The sequence below is a fragment of the Carcharodon carcharias genome, chromosome 12, assembly GCF_017639515.1.
Source record: "Carcharodon carcharias isolate sCarCar2 chromosome 12, sCarCar2.pri, whole genome shotgun sequence".
NCBI classification, from domain to species: domain Eukaryota; kingdom Metazoa; phylum Chordata; class Chondrichthyes; order Lamniformes; family Lamnidae; genus Carcharodon; species Carcharodon carcharias.
Genome location: NC_054478.1, coordinates 136947773 through 136970129, shown reverse-complemented (window position 1 = coordinate 136970129; position 22357 = coordinate 136947773). Strand labels below are relative to the sequence as shown.

Sequence of the window (22357 nt, the reverse complement as noted above, 5' to 3'; positions counted from 1 at the left end):
GGTAGATCCAAAAAACAACCCCTCGGTACCATTTGAAGAGAAGTAGCGACACTTTGCTGGTGCCTGATAAACATTTATTCATCTCCTGGTCAACACCACCAACATGTTATTGCATTTCTGTTTATGGGGCCTTGCTGCTCGCTAAATGGTTGTCATGTTTAGCTGCAATTCAGGAGCTACTTGCTCAGAACATTCTGAAGACAAAAAAGGCTATAAAATGCGAGATTTTTTTTGTTCCTTATTCAGGACTTTCTATACTACATATCAACTACCAGTAGGCATCTGCCCAACTAGTCTGCCTGCTGTCGAAACCAAAGACATTCTTCATCCCCCACGTGTTAGACAGCTTGGAAAAGAGACAAGGCACCTACTAAAGTGAATGACAGCCTCTAACCCAGCTAGTCTGACCTCATCTCGTGCAAAAACGTAATTACAATAAAACTAGTTAGATATTTGCATGTTGAAAAACAGCCATGTTAACATTAGATGTTGCTGCAAGAGACCTTCACAAACCATGTAAAAGTGAAGTAAATGTGTTGTGTGTCCCGATGCATTGAAGGGTCATTAGATCCATTGTCCTCAAACACTCAATGACACTGGTCCAGTAGTAAACTCTGCTCCTGATGTTGTGCACTGTTTCTGGGTGTAACAATGTCAGCTGAATCCATAAGAACTTGATTTTTCCCCCAAGTGTTTTTCCCTAGGTCTTCCAGGGGTACCAGCCTTAGTGAACTTGGCAGGTTACTTTGGTGTTGTCATCTTCAGCACAAGCTCCAAATGTCAGGGCCTGGTGGCACAGGGCCACATGAGCACTTTCTAATAAAGGAGAAAGGGCTCAAGCTGTCCCACATGCCATACATCAGTCCTGAGGATGGGTTCAGGCCTCTGCAAATGCTGCACTAGATGGTACAAGTGAAGGCAACCCTCCCCACTCACCCTTGGGTTTGCTTCTACAAGGTAATCTTATCCTGCGACCCAAGGCACAAATTTGCATACAACCCCCAACTAGTCGCCCGTTGTCAAGCTCTGACAGACAGGGCTTTAAAATGTGTGTTTTTGAGCCATTGTAACATTGAAAACCCGCAGCAACACTCTCCATTATTCTATTTGGATAAACACACATTGCTTTTACAATCTAGAGAGATCTCAACAAAATTCTCGCCACAATTAAGAAAGAAAAATACTTGGTCACAATCAGTTTGTGCATCTATCCCAAATGAGGCAATCGCACCAGTTCACTTTCTCATCTAAACAATTAGGAATTTCAAAATAGAAGGATTCCGTTAGCTCCACTGGAAGAGGCAAAAAAAAAAAATCCAACCAGGTTTGTTGGCACACATGGTGGGCACCCTCCATCAGAATACCTTGCTCTCGGGATGGGTTGCACTGGTGCTAACAGCTTCTCAGGCTGTTCAATTCTGTGCCACTTTGTCATCCTCTCCTGTTTCCTCATCAGATCTCCCCTTCACCACCACCTCATCTACTCTCACATCCTGTGTCTTTCAAAGGGTCTTCAATTACTTTTAGCATGCTTCTTTATATCTTCTTGTTAATATCACTTCAGCCACTTACCATTGCCTGCTTTCCTTTTCAGCACTTTATAAATCACTCTCCCTGTTGTGTATGTGTGCATTCCCTCCACCTTCACTCCTGTTCATTTTTAAATGCAGTTTTTTTTTGCAGTTCTGAGAAGTCTTGTACTTAAAATGCCAACTTGTTCCCTCCACAGGTGGTGACTGAATTGCTGGAATTTTTTCAGCATTTTCTGCTTCTAAAGTTTCATTACCCTTTGCTTCAATTGCACTCGTAAGTAACAAATGGCAGAACTTCTGAGGCAGTTTGTGGGGGTGAAAATGGGCGCAAGAATACTTAATTTTTAATGAAGAGGAGGAAATTGTGATATTCCTAGAGTTATACAAAGAGTGCTGGCAGTTGCAGGCTGGAGTGAATTAGTTGGGGGAGGAGGTAGGCATACTTGGGAGCAGTGGGTTTTGTTTTGTAGCTTGAAGCTCACTTATGACAAACCCATTTACATCAGCTTAGAATGATCAGCGCCCTTCTGCGCTCTTTCAGCTCGAGTCTGTGCTGGCTTTTTGAAAGGGTTATCGAATTAATCCCAACCCCCACTTTTTCCCAATGCCCTGAAAATTACCGTTTTATGTATATATTCAATTGAAAGTAATGCACTGGGATCTTTTTTGTCCACCTGAAAAGGCAGATGGGACTTGATTTTTTTTTTATTCATTCACAAGTCTGTGGGCATCGCTGGCTAGGCCAGCATTTATTGCCCGTGAGAAGGGGGTGGTGAACCATCTTCTTGAACTGCTGCAGTCCATGTTGTATGTAAACCCACAGTGCTGTTAGAGAAGGAATTCCAGGAGACATCCTGGATGAGATATTGAGAATATCTCAACTGAACAAATCTACTGCTGGGATGAAGGGGGACAGATGTAGAGTTACAAACACTAAAATCTGGGCACAAGTCTTGCAGTATCTAAATTAGAACATTGCCACTATTAAAGTGATTTACAGAATCACAGAATTTGTTATAAAACATTCATTCAGTTCACAAGAATGACCCCCGAGCTTCTGCTGGCCTGACGTTTTATTTCTTCACCTTGGTCTCACACTGACATCTCTGTCTTTGGCCTGCTGCTGTTCTAGTGAAGTACAATGCAAGCTAGAGGAATAGCACCTCATTTTTAGATTAGGCATTTTCAGCCTTCTGGACTCAGCATTGAGTTAGATAATTTCAGACCGTAATCCCATTTTGTTTCCTTTTCTTTGCATGTTTTGGTTCTTCTCTTTTTTTCACTCTTACTTTTGCTTTCAAACAGCAGCACATATACTCTAGGCAGAAGTGCTGTTTCTCTTCTTGCCCCATCACCATTTCCTTTGACCCTGTAAGACTAACTCTTCTGTCATTCAATCCCTCATCTTCCACCCTATCACTGTCCTTTTTGTCCTTGTCCCACTCACTCTATTCAAAACTTATTACATCTTTAACTTTTCCCAATTCTGATGAAAGGTCCTAGACCTGAAACATTAACTCTTTCTCTCTCTACAGATGCTGCCTAACTGCAGAGTATTTCCAGCATTTTTAGTTTCTATTAGGAGTGTCATAGGCACCATCGCTTGAACGTGACGTTAAATCAAGGCCTTGTCTACCCTCTCCGAGGATGTACAAGATCCCATGGTACTATTTTGAAGCAGCAGCAGAGGGGTCACCGTGGCGTCTTGATCAATATTTATCCCTTAACCAACGTCACTAAAACAGAAGATCTGGTAATCATCACATTGCTGTTTGTGGGAGTTTGCTTTGGGCAAATTGGCAGTGACTACACTTCAAAAAATTACTTCATCTCACATTACTATACAAATGCCAATCTTTATTTCATAGAGCTGTATGACTGATTACGAGGCAAATCCACAGTGAGAGCAAATAAATGCAAAAGTAGTGATTGAGATTCTCATACAGCTTTCCTGCCCCACTGTAGGCATTGCATATGTTAGTCTGTTGAAAATCTAAATGGAAAGATTGTATTACAGCTGTTATTTGAAATAAGCCTGCTGCCCTGCCTAAGGTAAGCCAATTTTCCTTCTGCAAAGCCTAACTATTTTGCCGTTTCCATAATTAATGCTAACATTTTCAATAGGCCTCAATATAGTTCAAACAAATCCTGCACTGTACACTTTCAAACTGGTGATAAAGGGGATGGGTGGCTGGCTCTGGGTTAGTACGCAATCACATTTATATCTGGTTCTCAACAGGTTTTTGTGTATTTTACCTTTCCAGAACACTATTTCATGGAATGATATGGCACAGGAGGAGGTTATTCAGCCCATTGTGTCTGCTCTTTGAAAAAGCAATCCAATTAAGTCCCACTCCCCTGTTTTTCCCCCAGAGCACTGTATATTTTGACTTGTCAAGTTTTTGAAAGTTATTACTCAATCTGTTCCACCACCCTTTCATGCAGTACATTTTAGATCCTAACTTTCCTCCTGGCTCCCCCCACCAACAATTTGCTGAAACTCGCGTGCTATGGTTACTGACCCTCTTGCCAGTGAAAATAGTTTCTATTCTATCTGATTTATGTAAACCTCTCAATTTTGAGCACCTCAATTAAATCTCCCCATAACTTCCTCTGCTCCAAGAAGAACAATCCCAGCATCTACAGTCCCTTCACTTAACAAAAGCCCCTCGTCATGGGAATAAATCTAGTAAATCTCCTCTATTCTCTCCAGGGTCCTGGCAGCTTTCCTGAAGTGTGGTGCTCACAATGGACTCAATTCCCCAGCTGAGGCATAACCAGTAACTTAAGGTTTAGAAAACCTTTTTTTTTAAATTCTATGCCTCTATTAATAAAGCCCAGGAACTTGTATGTTTTTATTCTAAACACTTAAGCACAACTTGTTCTGCCATCTTCAAAGATTTGTGTATATGAACCCCAGGTGTCTGCTCCTGCCTGGCCTTTAAAATTGTGCCACTCAGTTTAATTCCCTCCCCTCCATTCTTCCTTCCAACCTGTTTCATCAGGGAATGAGAATTCCTGCATGCTACAAGAAACTCTTCAAATATTACTGGGAAAGTCCACACCCAATGTTAGTTCTAATTAAAGCAGTTTTAAAAAATATTTAGCATGCCACTAGCTTACATTAGCACCCAATTAGCTATGTGTTTTAGTAAAACACAGAGCTTCTATATTTGAAAACTGGATAGGCAAATATGAACCAGGATGTTTAGAACAAAAAGGTCATTACTGAAATAGTCACATTGCGTGTAGCAGAAGCTGGCTATTGTAAACACTGACAATGGGAAGCTGGCTATTGTAAACACTGACAATGTGACATTGGTCTGTCACCAGCCCACGAGGCAATGGGACAGCCCTTAATATGGTCTGTTGATCTGGGTTCTATTTCTAGTAATAAGGACGGCCAACTGATCTTGTTCAAGTGACAAACACTGACGACTTGCTCCATGTTGAAATGGTTAGTAACTTCCCCAATGTAGCGCTTTTGTTTCATTACCTTATGCAGAGTTTCCGATGTCTCACAGTTTGCGCACCCATCTGAAGTACACAGACCAAGAATAAACATAGTTCTCATGAAAGGTTTATTCAGATACAAAAGCTGGAACTAATTTGTTATTCCACTCAGTCCCCAGAAGTGTTTCAGGTTATACCCGAGGTGATTTAATTTCCTCTCAAACTGCTCTATCTATGCAGTAATTGATGTTCCAACTCCATCTGATTCTTCCTCTCCTGTCCACCAACTGAACAATCTCTGGTCTCTGCTCTGTCTCAATTTCTCCAGATCAATAACCTTCTTCGCTTGCCACCCAACCCTCACCTAGTTTCTTGCTAATGATTCCAATATACATTCATCAGCTTCCTTTGGGTAGCATGTCCTTACTGCATACAGCTTTTATTGTTCAAACTATAATGGCTGATTTTTGATCTCTTCCATGCCCTGCAATGGACAATGAGGATCTTGTTTTCCATACCTTCCCCTCAAGTCCAGCCAACAGTTACCATCTTGTATCTTTGATACGTCCACTAAGTCCTCCATTGACCTTCTTGATCTTGTTATCTGCCCTGATTTGCACATCATTCTCATTTCTAAAACCTGAAAAGGTTTGATTTTCTTTTTCAATCCAAACATTTGTTCTCAACAATACATACCATAAAGTCCAAATTCACTCAAGAATTTTGCTCTTGCATATAATGCTCTCATGTCTGTGATGGTTGTAATTTCGCCTAAATCAAAGGTTCCAAAACTTAACTTATTACATACCCCCTTCAAGTTGCCCACATACATCTATCAGCAACGTTAAGAACAATCGACTTTATGCAGTGGTTATATTTAAAACTGTCTCCTTTAATTCAAGATAAAATGGAGTAGTTTGGAGAAGGGGAATGTGACCTCCTATCTGCCTGGAGATAAACCCATGTGATCTGGTCAAAATTTATTGAAAGTTTTAATACCTGGATACAAAGGAGGTGGCAGCTGGTCTTGCTGTGCCCATACTCTGTCAGTCAGTCAGACAGAGATTTGGGGAATACCAAAAAACAGGTGCCGTAAGCCAAGCAGAAGGACAGTTTATGTGTTATTCACCAAACAGAGTGTTGGTGATGACGGATTCCCTGTTTGAAGAGACAAGGCTTGTGGAGAGTTAAAGGCCAAGAAGTCTGGAAATCTATTTGGTTATGCTCAGAAGATCGAACTGAAGAGACATTTAAAAAAAAAGCAACTGGAAAATTCATCCTGCTGGAGCAGGGAGAAGAGATCCTGTTGATGCTGGTAGGAACTTAAGACTTTACGTACAAGACTACAACTTTGCTGAAAGTGTGGTGTGATGTAGAAACGTGGCCTGGGGTTTTCAATTGTGTTAATAAGGATTACGTTTTCTGTAGTTTAGTGCATTAGTTGACTAAACATTACTTAGTAGGCAACGTTGATTTTAGTTTCTTTGCTATTGTAAAAGTTTTAAAACGTGAAATCTGGTTGTGAGATTCTTTCCATCAGTCTTTGGGAAATTCATATCTTTTAAAAACTATTGGGTTCTACGGGGATTGCAACAACAGATTTACTTTAACATATTTCATGCCCAAGCGTTGTTTAAAATGTACAAACTACAATACATACAACTTAAATGGACGCCTTAATAGTACTACTCACCAATAATGTGATGAATAAGGTTGTTTATTCAAGCATAGGTGCATAATGTTTAGAGTGATGGATGATAGCTTGAGTCTTAATTTGCTCAGTGAATTGGATACTGAAATATAATGGAATTTTTTTTGCACTGCACATTCAGGTGAACAACATTTTATGTTACTCCTCTGCATCTGCTCCTCTCCCACAGCCCCAGATTATCCTTCCATTTAAATTCTTTCAGTCACAGTTTTTAAAATATTGCCAATGATCTGGCTAGGGAAATATTCTATCTGCTGTCACTGTTCACATGCTGCAGGGACAGTCAAGGATGAAACTAGCAACCTTAAACTCCATTCCCTTACAATCATAGAACTGTACAACACAGAACTAAGCCATGCTCAAGTCCAATTCATTTACATATAAGAAACGCCATGATCCCAATGCCAAGTCCTGGGGGAGTCACTCAGCATCCTTCTCCAGGCACTGTTTAATCCCCTCCCCAGCAACTCACTCAGACTGAAATAAACTGTGTGAATCCTTGACATTCTCTTTGATACCGAACCAAGTTTTAAACCCCATGTCCCATCACCAACACTGCCGATTTCTAACTGTGCAACACTGCTGCCCCTGTCACTGAAAACTTTACGCATTCTTTGTCACATCTAGACCTGATTATTCCAACACTTTCCCAGCCAAAACACAGCAACCAGTATCCTGTACACTAAGTCACATTTGCCGCATCAATAACCTATACTGGCCTGTGAGTCCCACAAAATAATAAATCAGGATTACTCATTTTTAATCCAATTTCTTCATGACCTTGCTGCACCCTATCTCCACAAGTCTGTTATCACCTTCCATGGCATCCTTCAGTCCTCTGATTAATTTTTTTCCCCTCCCAAATATAACTCCCTCTCTAACTCACCAGTGATGAATCTGTTGGTGACACTGGCTCCAATCTCTCCCTAACCTTCTCTGCATGACTTCACCATCAGTCCCCACTCCTTTCAAGCCTTCTTAAAAACCATAATTTTTGGCCAGGTTTTTCTCCGCTCCTTCATGGCTTGCATCCCTTTCCCTGCCAACTTCCATTTGTGAAGTACCTTGGGAAGTGTGAAATGGTTCATCCTAGTAGGAAGACAACATAAAATGAAGGGTACAATTCTAAAGGAGGTCAGGAGCAGAGGGACCTGGGGGTATATGTGCACAAATCATTAAAGTTGGCAAGGCAGGCAGAGAAAGCAGCTAATAAACCTGGGCTTCATGGATAGGGGCATGGAATACAAAAAATGAAGTAAGAAAGATAAACCTGTACAAACACTGGCTTGGCCTCAACAGGAGTACTGCGTCTAATTCTGGGTACCACACTTTAAGAAGGATGTGAAGGTATTTGAGAGGGCCCGAAAAAATTCATGAGAACGGTTCCTGGCGTTCCAATTCCTGGAATCTCTCTTTCCCACCACAAACTACTGGGCGATTTACGGATTATCTATAGCCAGTGACATTAAACTCACTGTTATTCTCAGCCAATGTGTTTTAACTCTGGTTGCACTGAGCAATTTGCATGCCTGTACAGGGCAGCATTGGGATCACTGCATTGCTTGGCTTTTTAAAAAATTGTTTTTTTCATGGAATGTGTGTCACTGGCAAGATTTACACTACTCCTTTAGCCTCATGAGGTAGCATAGCTGCAACCTCCAAGGGAGTTTCAAGAAATTGATACATTTGTGCATTAACTTGCCAATTAAACTGACTGCAGAAAGTTACTTCATGTAAGTACCTATTTCAAAGAGAAGATTAATTTTCTACTATGCCACAATGGAACAGTTGAAACTTTTGAGTCTCATTTCTACAGGTACTTTTGTAAGAGATTACTAAGGTTACACATTAATTTTTTTCTTACTTTACCTTTGTCTTTCTCTCTTTTAATACAATTTTTCTTTCCTTCTCTCTGAAACTGACTATTTCACCTCGTTTCCTTCTCTGTTGTTCCTCCGTTTCTCTCACAACCTTTCAATCTCATTTGTTAAAAATAGACTGCTGCTCCCTTCATTCACCAAGGTCCTAGATACCCCGTCTCGTGCATTCAACAAATGGGGGTGGGGAGGCAAAAGGTATTGAGCTGAAGGGTAATGGAAAAAGTCTAAATAATGGGGCATGTTGCAGCAAATTCTGGGCCATCAGCTGCCCAGTCTTCAACAGCAGCACTGGCTGTTTTATGCTGGCCACCAGCAATGCTTTGAGTCTAGCAGTAGAGAGGAATGAGAGAGCTTGAGAAGAGTCTCCACATTGCCCAAGACACTACCAGCACTTTATCACCAGTACAGTGCTGCTGAAGAGTAGGCTTCATGTGGCAGTATTATTACAACAGTGCAGCATCACTCCGCCTGAATGACAGTTCACTCAGCAGCTGAATGGCAGCTTGAAATAAAAACAAGGAGAAATCTCATTCAAACTTTCGCACTGATGCCCAGTTACCAAAGTGGAACTTCTACAAATTGTTGGATGGGATGGGGGGGGGTGCTAGTGATGGATGGAGTTCATTTTAATTAATGATCAGTTGTGGGAAAAAATGTTTTGATAACAAAGTTTACTGAACAAAGGTTTTCTACAGTGGCTTTTAATATCTCACCATTTGGCAGCCCCCCCCATTCACAAATAAGAACCTTGCCATGCTGTTCTTCCGGACAGAGACACAATGAAGTGCCAGTGGGTTTCCAGTCCAATTACAGAGGCTAAGCCAGGGACACAATCAAATGTTTCCTGTTGAAAGCCCTCGAGTAAAATATCCAAACAGTCTGTACTGTGGTTCCAGTTTGTCAGTGGGGGCAGAATCTAACAGAAAGGGGCGTACGCTAAACTAACAAATCCCATTCCACTGGTCTGTACAGAATCCTAATTCTTCAGAACCCAGGATATTTCAATTTAAAAGTAAACTGCTGCTGGCTACACACAACAGAAGTGTTCATTTCCTAAATGTTTAATGTTCTGCATTTTTCCAATGCCAGCTTTTAAAAAGCCAGTGGCTTTGTATAGCATTGCATTGGGTTACTGTTTGATGATGAATCACAACTGGCTTTATTACACCAGTAAGATGACAAGGGTGGAAGCTGGATATTTTAGCAGCAACTCAATTATACTAACAAAAGATTCATATATGGCATGTTCCACACTCATTAGTAACCAAAGTCATTGGAAATGTTATTTTTAAAGCACTACTTCTGACAAAAGTCATGTGCAAAAATCACACTTTTCTTAACTGTAATATGTTAATTACTAGCCTAATACATGCCCCACCACTGTTACTGAAGTGCGAGTACTTTTGTTTACAGAAGTTCCCTCCTTTGGAGCTGAACACAACATATAGGTATGTTTTCAGGAAGTGCTTCCCTGATCTTAATGATGTGGTCATTGTGAGAAACCACATGGAGTCCCAGGAACTAAGTGGGGAAAAATACCTTAAAAAAATATTTGCAGCGTAGAGTTTATAATTGGTTGTGCTGACCACTTGCTGCTGATGACAAGGTTCCTGGTGTCTGCCAAGTAAGAATTCAAACCCAAGCTTTCGACTGTCCAGCAACAACTGATGGCTGTCCTTTTTTCTTAGCAGCGGAATGTTCATTGAAGTGGGAGCCTGGATCCCGGATGTTGTGCCTAATGCTGGTTGATTGGTGCTTGTTTCAGACTCAACAATCTTAGCTTTGAGCCCTGCTAATCTCTGCTCAAATTCTGTGGGCTGAGAGATGGCTTAGTTCCTAGGACTCCACATGGTTTCTCACAATGACCACATCATTAAGATCAGGGAAGCACTTCCTGAAAATATAGCTCTGCAGGAAAGTATATTTTATAATCAATCAAAATGAACTCCTCTGTGGTTTGATTATGCCCCCAACTGACCAAGAAGACAAAGCAGCTATTATTCTGATGAGCAAACTCTGCTCCCTACAGAATTGGCTACAATCTTCCCCAGCAGCATGTTAGTTTAGAACGTACAAATGCTCTTCTGGCTGAGTGTTCCACATCAATCTCTTTTCTGTTTGACTATCTGAGCTTACAACACATAGACAAGGGCATGAACAGTAGGCATATGGAATTACTGCAATAACGGGTGCACGCGACTAACATTCGTTTCAAAGTCATTCAGCAAGGTCAAACCAAGTCGAGGGATTAACAGCAACAATTCTGGGGCTTTGCCTGATACCCTGAAACTGAACTCTGCAGTAATTCCATGCAAATTAACAGTTGCAACACTTTTGGAAATTTTAATAGTGTCTGGTGTGGGAAAAGGAATATTTTCAGATTAGAAATAATTTCACTCAAGTACCACTCAATATATCAAATATTCAAAGAAATTACCTGTTAGGTGAAATTAGCACAGAAGGGAGCTGGTGAGATGCTAATACAAAACAGAATCTTTATTAACTGATCCATAGGAGCCTCTAGTTCAACATCACTAGTGTAGAACACGCTTTCTCTTTCCATTGCATTACACAGAATCACATTGCAAAAATAACCAAGCAGAATGAAAATGATTAAGATAAAAATAGACGGACAGGAAGGAATGATTCACAGGCATGGTGATGAACTATTCACATTATAACTGATTGCTGGAAATGTATCCAATCATCTAAAGCGGTTCTCAGAGCTCCTCAAATAATGAAGCAGAAAATGAAGCAAATCATCTGTCGAAGGGTCATGAGGACTCGAAACGTCAACTCTTTTCTTCTCCGCCGATGCTGCCAGACCTGCTGAGTTTTTCCAGGTAATTCTGTTTTTGTATCAAATCTGATACTCATTTGCAATAAGAACTATCGGCATTCAGGCTTAGGCTGCTAAGGTTCATGCAACACAAGCACAATAAAGAGCCTCACAACCTCCCTTTGGCTTTTAACGACATTATCATTGCCAAATCCCCACCATTAACATTCTGGGAGCCTAAATTGACCAGAAACTGAACTGCACCTCCTGACTTCCTAAAGCCTTTTCACTATCTACAAAGCACAAGTCAAGAGAGTGTGAAGAAATACTCTCCACTTCTCTGGATGAATGCAACTCTTGACAACAAAATGAAACTCAACATCAATCAGGAGAAAGCAGCCCCCTCAACTGGCATCCCATCCACCACCTTAAACATTCACTCTGCCGACGCACAGTGGCAGCAGTGTATACAAGATGCACTGCAGCAGCTCACCAAGCCTCCTTCAACAGCACTTTCCAAACCCAAGACCTTTACCACCTAGAAGGACATGGGCAGAGGCGCATGGGAACGCCGCCATTTGCAAGTTCCCCTCCAAATCACACACCATCCTGACTTGGAAATATGATCACCATTCATTGTTATCATTACTTGAAGAGGAGCTGCAAAAAGGCAAACTGATTTTTGCCAAAGATGATAAAATTGACAATACTGCTCGGTGACTGAGCACATTTAATTGGAAGATGTGCGACTGCTGGAACTGCCTCCCTAATAGCACTGTGGGTGTGCCTACACTACATGGACTGCAGCAGTCATGAAGGCAGCTCACCACCACCTTAAGAGCAATTAGAGGTGGGCAATAAATGCTGGCCTAGCCAATGTTGTCCATAGCCCATGAATGAATCTTGAAAGAAACTTTATATAACATGACCTCAATTTGAATAATTTATTCTCCATTTAATACAAGAACAACTCAAATCCTAAAGGGAAATCATAAACAGCGCAACTGAATTGAGGCATGACATAGAATTAGGGAGATGTGTTTTAGCAGAAGAACTCCGTCCAAATATTAGAATATTTTGTTAAATTGGTCAAGAAGAATTTCCTTAGATAGCACCTTGTGACATGGCTGTTTGAGGTCACAAGTCTGGTGTGTCTCAAATTACCCACCCTCAACTGCTACATTGGTCTCAGTGTCTGTTGCAATGACAACAATCACTTGCATTTATATAGTGCCCTTAATCTAGTAAAACATCTCAAGACATTTTACAGGAGTGTACTCAGGCCAAATAAATCGACACTGAGCCAAAGGAGGAGATAGTAAAACAAGTAACCAAAAGCTTGTTCAAAGGGCAGGTTTTAAAGGAGCTTCTTAAACGACAGTGGTGAAGAGAAGGAGGGGGCTATGAACGGAATTCCAGAGGCCGGGGCCTGGACAGTCGAAGATATGGCTGTCAATGAAAAGGGGAAGGAAATCGGGATGTACGAGCTCCCAGTTTGAGGAATGCAGCCCACTTGGAGGGTCACAGCAGGTTACAGGGATATAGAGGAGTGAGAGGCCATGGAGAAATTTGAAGAAAGAATGAGAATTTTTAATTTGGTGTTAAGTGGGCTAGGTGCTGATATAGGTTGGTGAGTGAGCTTTGAATGAGTTGAGTTCATCCAAAATTTGGAGCCTTAGTTTATAGGGGCTTGTAGGGTTGGGGTAGAGAGAGAAGAGAAACAAGAGAAAAGCAAAATACTGCGGATGCTGGAAATCTGAAACAAAAACACCTGGAAAAACTCAGCAGGTCTGACAGCATCTGCGGAGAGGAATACAGTTAATGTTTCGAGTCCATATGACTCGAAACGTAAACTGTACTCCTCTCTGCAGATGCTATCAGGCCTGCTGAGTTTTTTCCAAGAGACAGCTAGAGTTTGAGATTATTATGGAAAATGCACCCAAGGACAGGATTAAGTTGAGCTGCAAAACCCCTTTCAGATGCTAGCATTGCAAACGCAGGGGCACTAGCACTCCCCCTGTTCTGAAATCAGCAATGTAAAATGCTTCAATACAACATGCCATTCCATGGCCTAACTGCATGGATTGAATTACATATTCCAGCCAGCTGCTCGACAAGTGTGATTCAATTATGCTGCAACTTCCTGCCATTGTCAGTACAGTTCTTCACCAGGAGGAATGTCACAGTCAGGCTCAAAAAAAAAACAAAGCCACAAACCATGAAATAAACTAGATGTCCTCGATACATATGCACATCGCAAAGCAGAGGGCACTGCCTGGATGAGCAGTCAATAATCAGACAAGCTTTACTCACACAGTTCATCAGCGTCACCCCTCAGACAAGCTTTACTCTCACGGTTCATCAGCGTTACCCCATAGACACACTTTACTCATACGGTTCATCAGTGTTCCCCCTCAATAAGCAACTGACTGGCTTGCAACATGCAGCATTATCCCGAATGCATAATATTGAAAATGTTTCCATTTACCTGGTATTAAGATAAAATATGGAACACATTATAGCTATTGCAGATATATTTTGTATCATTTAAGAGCTACTCCCAAGAAAGTAAACAGAGCCCTCATAATCAACAAAGTCGGTGTTCAGTACAACATTTCACACGATGGGGACACAAACATGACTCATCTATACTCGCCACACAGGAATTTACCAACACACCAAGCTAAACACCTCGTTTCCAATAGGCAACATCCTCGTTGAATGCATTCTGGAGGTTTCATCACATAATGTTTCATCACATAACCTTCCACTCCCCCTCCCCAACACTCCCATCCTCATGGCATACTGTCTTCCCTTGCCAGAATGGAAAGCAACAGCCCGGTTCTGGCTCAATTGGATGATTATTGACTGTCAAACAGCCTTTTATTCCCCAACTCTTATAACTAATAAAACAAAGACTCCTATATGCCTGGGTTGTTGGCAGCAGTGTCACGGAGATTAATCTTCAGTTGTCACAGAATGACAGTCCTGGAGGGCTGACAACCCAAAAAACCCTATTATGACCCGAGAGTTTAAAAACCAGAATAATCATTTTCAAATTTACAAGATTTATGGATTTAATTTACACATATAAATTAACGCACATAATACTTAAGAGGCAACTTACTTGAGGCAAGCTTGGACTGAAACATGCACAAGATAGGTAAACTGAAAATCACAACAGTGCAGAACAAGCCATACTTATAATGAAGTGTTTTGTCTATAAGGCTTTCAAGCATCAACACCGCTTAGAAATTACCTTTGGCACACTGTGTACTGCACATACTCTATCAAAGCTATCTTTATTTGAACAAGACTACCCATTAACTGCACAGAAAGAAGAAAAAGACTTGTATTCATACAGAACCTTCCATGACCTCAGGACATCCCAAAGTGCTTTTGTGAAGTGAAGTAATTGCTCTAAGGTAAGGAAACACAGTGAAGTCACACAAACAGCAATCTGTTTTTAGAAATAGGTTGAGGGATAAATGCTGACCAGAACACCAGGGAGATTTCTTTTTAAAAATGTTATGGATCTTTTATGTCCATGTGAAGGGGCAGATGGAGTCTCAATTTAACATTACATTAAAAACACAAATATGCCAAGCCTGCTTTTGGGCTTGTGAAGTGTGGAGTGTCACATGTGTCACAGTGGAAATATAATTCATCTCCTTTCCCTAACTCCCACGGCTAAAACTACATAGCATGATTGCGACTCAAAAAAATGCCACACTGCCTATTACTGCTCGCAGCTGCACAGTGCAATTAAAGCAGAATAAAATCTACACAGTCCAAATCCTCTTCACTAACTGCTGTGTGCCTGGGCATGTTTCAACCAGTGCCGTGGCTTCTGAAAAGGAGTCAAAGGCAATCACAGTCTCCTGAGACAAGCAGCTGAAGCTCAGGTTGAAAAATAACGTGCCTTTATACAGTGCCTTTCAAAACCTCAGAACGGTCCAAAGCACTTTATGGGTGAAGAAATACTTTTGAGGTGTAGTCACCATTGTAATGTAGGAAACCCAATGGTGTCAGTGGGAAATAAATCAAACTAACAAATTTGTTTTAAAAAACCCACAACCAGTAGTCAGAATTTCAGAATCTTGTCCTGTAGCAATGGAAGCATAGAAATCACTGACTATCAAAATCCCACGTTGTTGCTTACAATTGGAGGATATGGTTTTAGAACACAAGGCATGCAAGGTCCAACAGCCTTTACTTCCAATTCCACAGCTCTGTCCCCACCAGAATATGATATCCAGCCCTTTTGTGTCAGCCCATGGCTCAGTAGTTGGTACTCTCACCTGAGTCAGGAAGTTGTGCCTTCAAGCCTCACTTTACAGGCTTAAGTATGCAATCTAGGCTAATGCTCCAGTTCTGAGGGAGTGCTACACTTGCTAGAGGAGCTGCCTTTTGGATTAGACATTAAAACGGGGCCATGTCTGCCCTCTCAGACAGGTGTAAAAGGTTCTCATAGCACTGTCAAAGAACAAAGAACAGGAAAGTTAGCCCATTGTTTTGACTAATTTCTATCCTCAATCAACATCAAACAAAAAAGCTTGCTCATGGTGGGCCCTCATGCCCAAGTTACTGCTGCATTTTCTACATTACAACAATGATTACGCTTCAAAAAAGATTGGCTGTAAAGCACTTTGGGAATACCTGAGGTTATGAAGAGCACTACATGAATGCACATCCTCTTATCTCACTTCTATTTAAAAGATTCTTTAAAGATCAGAGAGAGAAAACAGAATCTATCGATAAAAACAAAAAAACTGCAGATGCTGGAAATCCAAAACAAAAACAGAATTACCTGGAAAAACTCAGCAGGTCTGGCAGCATCGGCGGAGAAGAAAAAAGTTGACGTTTCGAGTCAGTTCTGTCGAAGGGTCATGAGGACTCGAAACGTCAACTCTTTTCTTCTCCGACGATGCTGCCAGACCTGCTGAGTTTTTCCAGTTAATCCTGTTTTTGTTTTAGAATCTTTCGATGCTTTTTTTCCCGCTCTCATCCCACCCATCCCAATGGGATGCAGCTGTCCCTCTATGCCTCCATTCACCCCATTCCCTGTATCCAAATAGGTGCTTTCCCCCTCTCACACACATGCACCCTTTACCTTCCCTCCTCCATTTCCAGTTTCTCTTCCTCAGTATCCGAACAAATTCGATTTAAGAACTTTAAAGTGGAACAGTCAGAATAATTGTATCTGGCAATCCTTTTCTAACGGAACTTGACAGATGAAAAAGGTGCTCCACAATCTGACTGCGATACAATAAAGCCCGAACATAACCAGGTAGAAAGTTGAAAAACGCAGACAAGTAACCAATGAGTAAGAAATGTCAACACAAAATTTCTTGAGTAGCTTCTATGAGTGGTGGCCCACATCAAAGCTTTGAATTTCAGAGATTTAAATCTATTGAGAGGTTGAAGTAATTTGAAGCCCAGTGTACCGCAGATACATTCCCAAGCCTACCTTTATTGCAACAGGACTGTCCAGTAACTACTTAGAAGCTTAAATATATCAATACTGTTTTTATGGCTGGGGCAGGGGGGGGGGGGGGGGGGGGGTGGGGTGGGAGAAGAGAGAGAGAGAAAACAGGGTGTCACAACCACACTGTCAACTCATCATCTCATGTTGCCTTCTCTCCAACAACCCCCAACTCCCCTCTCTTCCCCCTGTGGTGAAAACTGCATAACAGATTTTGACCACTATTTTTGATTTTGATGTGCTTTGCACACAAAAGCCCCGGACTTCAGTGAGTTTCTGATATTGAAAATCCCACATTGTAATAAGTCCGCAAGCTTGTTCGACAGATGTGTACCAAATGGCTGCACATATTCCAAGGGGAGACAAATCTTGAGCTGAGAAACTGACAATACAGCAATGACACTTTGGCAACTTCATTCAGGAGAGAAACAAATAATACTTCTATTTTTTAATATTCTGAACAGTCACAAGTATCTCAGCAACATAGATCGGCTAATAAATTCTGAAGTGCACAAATGTCCAGTCTTTTCGCTTTTAAAAAGTGGATGTTAAAATCCTCCTGAACATCCAAGAAGACACAGTTTATTCAGGAAGCACAGGATAGCACAAGATTTGAACAGACATTAAGGTCCATCTGATCAGGCACCAAGCGTTTCCATCTCATGCCACCCAACAACTCATTGCCAGAAAAAAACTATCCAATTCTCCCTTGGATTTGGCAAAACTGCCTTCCTCTTCAAACGGTAGCAATGACTAGCAGTTTTAGAACAAGCCAAATATCAATGAATGCTAAAATGTCAAGATTGCAGAACTCATAGCTACATGGCATCTTTTAACATAATAAAATGTCCCAAGGCACTTCGCCAGGCTATTATAAAATGAAGTATGACACCGAGCCACGTAAGGAGATATTAGGTCAGATGGCCAAAAGTTTGGACAAAGTGCACCTTAAGGGAACAATGCAAGCTTAGAAAGACTGAGAAGTGTTGGGAGGGAATTCCAGAGGTTAGGACCAAGGCAACCAATGGTAGAGCAATTAAAATGGAGGATGCTCAAGAGGTTAGAATTAGAGTAAATGTCAGGGAAGGTAGTGTGGCTGAAGATTAAAGAAAGGGAGGGGAGAGGCCACAGAGGTATTTACACAGTTGGGATGGTGAGCATGGTCTTCTACAAGTTTTCACAAATATGTCCTATGGTCATTATGAGACCGTGGCTGCTCTCCCACATTCTACTCTGTGTCCTATGACTTAACTCGTACCAAGTCCTGTTTCCCTACGTCCTCCCAGACCTATATTAGTTCCAGATCAAGCAAAGCCTCGATTCTTGAAAATTTTCACCTTTGTTTTCAAATCCCTATGTGGCTCCAGGACACGGGTAGCAGAGTTTTGAATGAGCCCTAGTTGACGGAGGACGAATGTGGGAGAGCAGCCAGGGTCTAAATAGCACACATTAGTAAAAACATGTAGAAGACCTTGCTCACCAGCCCAAATGTATAAATCTACAGCATTAATACCGTGAGCAATAGTGATCATAAATTTAAAGTGGAACAAAATGAAGCAGAGGGAGGTGGTTGAAAGCGATGAAGGGAAGGGTGATCACAAGAACTGAGGATTAATATGCGGGTAACAATAAAAGATTGAGATAGAGGGAAGGGGCAAAGCGGTTAAAAGGACTCTGCCCTTTCCCTCTCAACCCCGGCGGCGGCAGCCGCCACATCGAACTTACCGACCGGCAACTCCCAAACGGAGCAGAGCAAGGCCTGGCCGGTCTGAGCTATCACAACCACTGCTCCGCCCGCAGCTCAGCTCTGCCCCGCTCCCACCCGGGCCCTGACCAGATCTTAGCAACCAGCCACCTTCCCCTTACACATCGTCATCAACCACGGACCGTCCGCCTCATCCACTCTTACTCAATGCCTTTAACGTCATCATTTGGCGACCTGGCAAACCAGCTGGACCATTGGAGGACTGCGCGCGCCCCCTCATGGTCTCGGGATGCAGTGACAGAGGGACTGTGTCTTTTATTTTAATTCATTCCTGGGTATTTGTTGCCAGTCAGGGTGAGGAACCACCTTCTTGAACCCTGTGGGTTTTAGTTACACCCAGAGTGCTGTTGGGTAGGGAGTTTCAGGATTTTTACTTGGCAGCAATGAAGAAACGACCAATTTCTATGTTCACGTCAGAATGGTGTGGGGCACTTGCTGAACGTGGTGTTTCCATGCCATCTTTCTTCTAGGCAGTAGAGGTTGCAGGTTTGGAAGGTGCTGCAGAAGAAGCCTTGGTGAGTTGTTGCATGTCCAGGGGAAATGGTTGGAATTTCTCTTGTTGGAAATTATCATTGCCTGGCGCTTGTGTGGTATGAAAGATATTTGCCACTTATGAGTGCAAGGTTGAACAATGTCCAGGTCCTGCTGCATATGGATACAGACTGCTTCATTTGCTGAGGAGTTGCAAATGAAATTAAACCTTGTGTGTTGTGTTCAGGGAAAAGACTTCAGTCCCTCAGCCACAGGACAAATCAGTTCCTGAACTTGTTTTTGCTCTTCTGCATGAGAACCTTTAACAGGAGTTGGATGTATGGAAGAGGATATGCACTCTGTGTGGGACCCATTGTCTGATTATTTTAATGCATTGGAATAGTTTTTTAATACATATTTAAGTAAATTTAAATCATTGTGATGGGGTAACTCTTTTATTGTTGGTATTCATTTGAATGTAATTTTTAACAAATGAGCAATGCTACCTGAAATGAATTTTGGTGTTATGGACAGGAGGGGGATTAATTTAAAAAAACACTAGTGTCTCCTCTCACCACCCATTCATAAACAGAAAGGTGCTTTGATTTGTTTCCTTCTTTATAAGCGGTGGCGTATTTCCCAACCCCTCGGTTTATGTGTGATGCAATTTTCTATGAATAACCCCACAGCAAACTCAGGATAGGATGAACTCAAAGGGTTAGTTTATTTGCACATGCTCAAAATGCAAAAGGAGGGTTGCAATGTTGCCTCCACACTCAGCCAGTAAAGAGACGGTTTGAGAAAAGAAGATGATTTTATAGTACAGAGACAACAGAAAAAAATAAATGTTGGTTCACATGAGTTCCAGAATCAAAGTCCAATGAGGCATTAAGGTAAAAGCAAAATACTGTGGATGCTGGTAATTTGAAATAAAAAACAGAAAATGCTGGTAAAATTCAGCAGGTCCAGCAGCATCTGTGGAGAGAGAAACAGAGTTAACATTTCAAGTCTATATGAGTCTTCTTTAGAGCTAAAGAGAAGTAGAAATGTGATGTCTGGCAGCATCGGTGGAGAAGAGCACAGTTCAAGGGTTATGAGGATTCTAAACGTCAACTGTGCTCTTCTCCATCGATGCTGCCAGACCTGCTGAGTTTTTCCAGGTATTTCTGTTTCTGTTTTTGTTTTGGATTTCCAGCATTCGCTGTTTTTTGTTTTTATCTTAGAAATGTGATGTCATGGATTTTAAACTGTTTTTGGGGGGCGGTGGTGGAGCAGGTGGAACAAGATAGAAGGTCAGGGATAGATGACAGCTACAAAGAGATTGTCAAAGATGTCATGGACACAAGACAAAGGGAGTGTCAATGGTAGTGGGAAAGAGTAAAGGAGGTTTTGATAGTCTTTGACAAAGGATACGTAACAATCGCCTGGATTCCAATGACAGTTAAATGTCTCAGCTATTAGAAATTGAAAGGAACGTTGTGAGGCCTTTGTCTTTGCGAACAATCCATCTCCTGTTGTCCAGCCTGGATTATTAAATGCAGATGGCCTTTGTATAGTTCTCTTTGAATTTGGGCTATGCAGTCCACAAGTGGTTGTTAGTCGTTCCTCAGTGATAACGAGGTGCGAGTTTTCCTGGAGCTGCCAAGTGGCTTCTTTTATTCGGGGGTCACTGACAGACATCTTTTCAGCCATTTTAAAGGTCTTTGTTCGGTTTTAACATTTTAGAAATAGCATTTTATTAAAAAAATTACAGTGTGAGGTCACATCTATATGAATAATAAAGTGAAATTGAATGGAATTTAAATTCCACCACTGTCGGATTTTAACCCATGTACCCAGATCATTAGCCTGGGCCTCCAGGTTACTAGCCCAATGCCATTATGACTACACCAACAGCACCACAAAGTGGCAGATCTAAAATGTGGGGAAGTGTGAGGTTATTCACTTTGACAGTAAAAATAGAAAAGCAGAATATACATAGTACAGCTGTTTCAACTCAACTTTCCAGATGCTTCCCATCCTTAACTCCCAACATATAACCATAGGATTTTACCCTTGTTACACCGTTTCTAACTGCATCACTCAATTATGCCCATTATTCAATAGGTGTTATAACCTTTTATGCACTTTCAGTATCTGTTCCTCTTAACATGTCCCAAGGCCTGATTATGTTCCCAACATTGCACAAAAGGCATCACTATTTGGATTAGCCAAGCTTAAAAAGAGAACTTAGTCTCTTATAGTCACTTGGCAGCACAGAACCTGAGGAATGAATCAGGGCAATGCCTTGACTAATCAGGGTCAAGCTGCCTAGTTTCAATATCAAAGCAGTCCATGTCCAATTGCAGCAAGACCTGGATAATATCCAGACTTGGGCTGACAAGTGGCAAGGAACATTCGCACCATACAAATGCAAGTCAATGACCATCTCCAACAAGAGAGAATATAACCATCACCCCTTGATGTTTAATGGCATTACCATCACTGAATTCCCCCACTATCAACATCCTGGGGGCTACTATTGACCAGAAACTGAACTGGACTAGCCATATAAATACTGTGGCTACAAGAGCAAGTCAGAGGCTAGGAATCCTGTGACAAGTAGCTCATCTCCTGACTCCCCAAAGCCTGTCCACCATCTACAAGGCACAAGTCAGGAGTGTGATGAAATATTCCCCACTTGCCTGGATGAGTGCAGCTCCCAAACACTCAAGAAGCTTGACACCATCCAGGACAAAGCAGTCCGCTTGATTGGTACCCCATCCACAAACATTCACTCCCTCCACCACCGACGCACAGTAGCAGCAGTGTGTACATCTACAAGGTACACTGCAGGAATTCACCAAGGCTCCTTAGACAGCACCTTTCAAACCCACGACCACTACCATCTAGAAGGACAAGGGCTGCAGATAGATAGGAACACCACCATCTGGAAGTTCCCCTCCAAGTTACTAACTATCTTGACTTGGAAATACATTGCCGTCCCTTCACTGTTGCTGAGTGAAAGTCCTGGAACTCCCTCACTAACAGCACTGTGGGTGTACCCACAACACATTGTCTGTAGCGGTTCAAGAAGGCAGCTCACCACCACCTTCACAAGGGCAACGAGTGATGGGCAATAAATGCTGGCCCTTCCAGTGAAGTCCATATCCCATGAATGAATATATTTAAAAAAAAAATATGGGCAACAGGTACAAAACTGCAGCCTTTGTAATATTGCAAAATTCACATTCCTAAAAAGGCATGCTCTAGTTATCATATTAAGGCCTCAAAATATCAAA

General features: G+C 41.7%; 1 protein-coding gene across 3 annotated transcripts in view; it reads right to left on the bottom strand.

The window, feature by feature from the left end:
* trak2 (trafficking protein, kinesin binding 2) overlaps positions 1-18696 on the bottom strand; it is a 73643-nt gene extending 54947 nt beyond the window's left edge. For all 3 annotated transcript variants that reach the window (XM_041200933.1, XM_041200934.1, XM_041200935.1), the window contains exon 1: positions 18566-18696. The gene's annotated coding sequence lies outside the window, so the exon portion shown is untranslated. The remainder of the gene's footprint in view (positions 1-18565) is intronic.
* Between the last annotated feature and the right edge of the window lie 3661 nt (positions 18697-22357).